The sequence below is a fragment of the Gossypium raimondii genome, chromosome 11, assembly GCF_025698545.1.
Source record: "Gossypium raimondii isolate GPD5lz chromosome 11, ASM2569854v1, whole genome shotgun sequence".
Lineage (NCBI taxonomy): Eukaryota > Viridiplantae > Streptophyta > Magnoliopsida > Malvales > Malvaceae > Gossypium > Gossypium raimondii.
This window is the reverse complement of record NC_068575.1, coordinates 41,044,771-41,046,941: the sequence shown is the minus strand read 5'-3', so window position 1 is coordinate 41,046,941 and position 2,171 is coordinate 41,044,771. Positions and strand designations below refer to the sequence as shown.

At 36.5% G+C, this 2,171-nt stretch overlaps 1 long non-coding RNA gene across 1 annotated transcript; it reads right to left on the bottom strand.

Moving 5' to 3' along the window:
* Positions 1-557: 557 nt before the first annotated feature.
* Positions 558-2,171, bottom strand: LOC105801533 (uncharacterized). The gene is made up of 4 exons (XR_001135977.2): positions 1,993-2,171; positions 1,827-1,899; positions 1,365-1,718; positions 558-1,260 (listed from the first exon to the last, which is right to left on the bottom strand). It is a non-coding gene; the product is annotated as an uncharacterized LOC105801533 (long non-coding RNA).

The window sequence follows — 2,171 nt, the reverse complement described above, 5'->3', positions numbered from 1 at the left end:
ATGTTCAATTCTTTAAAAAATCATTGCAAAAATAGTAGCAAATAGGTTTAATCGAATACTTAACAGTTGCATTGATGAGGCATAAAGCACTTTTATTCAGGGTAGAATAATTACTGATAACGTCTTATTAGCCTATGAAATTCTGCACTCCCTAAAAGAAAAAAAGACCTGGAAAGAAGGGATCCTTAACATTCAAATTGGACATGAGCAAAAGCATACGATAAGGTAGAATGAGGGGTCCTAAGGGGGATGATGCTGAAATTAGGGTTTGCAAGTGCTTAAGTTGATTTTATCATGAAATGCATTACCATTGTGTCTTATTCGGAGGATCATTTTGTACCAACAAGGGGACCCTTTAAGTCCTTACTTATTTCTAATTTGTGGTGAGGGTCTTTCAACTTTGATGAGGTTGGCAAAGAATGAAAAAAGAATAAAAGGTTTTAAGGCAAGCAAAAGTGGGATAGAAATTAGCCATCTACTATTTGCAGATAGATGATTGCATTCTGTTAGGCAAAGCATCAAAAAGAGGGGCGAGCAAGCTGAAAAATATTCTACAAGTTTATGAACAAAATTCTAGCCAAAGTATCAATATGGATAAATCAACAGTTTTCTTTAGCTCGAACAGTTCAGCGCAAGAAAGGGAGAAGGTATCCCAATCATTACAAGTTAGAAGCGTGAAAGATGTTGAAAAATATCTGGGACTACCCAACATTGTGGTAAGACAAAAGAAAAGGGCATTCCAGAATTTAAGAGACAATATGGCAGAATGAGTAAATAATTGGAGTGTTAAAATACTTCCCAAAGAGGAAAAGAAGTTTTTATTAAAAGTGTTCTTCAATCTATTCCCACCTATGCAATGTCATGTTTCTTATTACCAAATTCATTATGTCAAGAAATGAAGCAAATAATTAGTTGTTATTGGTGGCAAAAACAGAAAGGTAAAAGGGGAATACATTGGTATAGCTGGAGAAAACTTTGCAGTCCAAAATTGGAAGGGGGAATGGGGTTCCGAAATTTAGGCAAATGGCCTCCTAGAAAAACAGGGCTGGAGGCTAATGGAAAACCCCAATTCATTACTTGCAAGAACATTAAAACTTGAATATTATCGAGAGTGACTTTTTGCAAGCTGAATTAGGAAATTACCCATCAGATACTTGGAGAAGCGTATGGGCAAGTAAGAAGTTATTGAAAGAAGGTATGGCCTGGAGAGTGGGAAAAATAAATCAATTTTCAATATGGAACGATGCTTAGATCCCTGGCCTGGAAGAATACAAGATAAAGGAGACGGTCAGAAATAAAAGCTATGAGAAAGTAGCAGATTTAATTGACCCAAATCTCAGAATATGGAAAGAAGATATAATTACCAGCTTATTCTCAAGAGAAGAGGCGAATGCAATATTAAGTACCTCGCTAGCAAAGTATCCACAGGACGACTTTAGAATTTGGAACAGGGAACAAACAGAGGAATATATAGTGAGAAGTGCCTACAGATGACTTACAAAGGAAAGATCAACCCTAGACAATATGACAATTAATATTACAGATATAAATACATTCTTCCACAAATAGCTTTGGCATCTACCAGGAAAAATAAAAATCACATATTGGAGGGTGTACAATGGCTATATTCCAACAATGGGAAATCTACATTACAAAAGAATATGCAACAATGCTTTGTGCCCATGCTGTAGAGAAATGGTAGAATCCATGGAACACGCCTTCAGAGATTGTCATGCAATAAAAAACATATGGCAGGAGTTAGGGTTTCTTGATTACCAAAGAAAAGAAAGAGAAGGACTTCAATAGTGGCTAAGCAAAATACTCACCAGATCAACCAGTGCTCAAAGGAAAGTTATAGTTTCTATCATCTGGGCAATATGGATGCGGAGGAATAAAATCCTGCATGAGAAAAAAAAACCCAATCAGTAGAAGACATTGTAATGTTCATAAACAAATACTTAAATGAATGGGAAGAGGTGAATAAAAGGCTACCTGGACAGAGAGTGGAAGACGAACGGTGGAAACCAGCAAACCCAACAGAAATAAAAATAAATTTTGATGGAGCTTTTGACAAACAAAATTCCAGATCGGGAACAAGAATGGTATGCCGGGACTCGAGTGGGATGATCTTAAACTGCAGAACAATGGCAAATAACAGAGTCCCCACACCA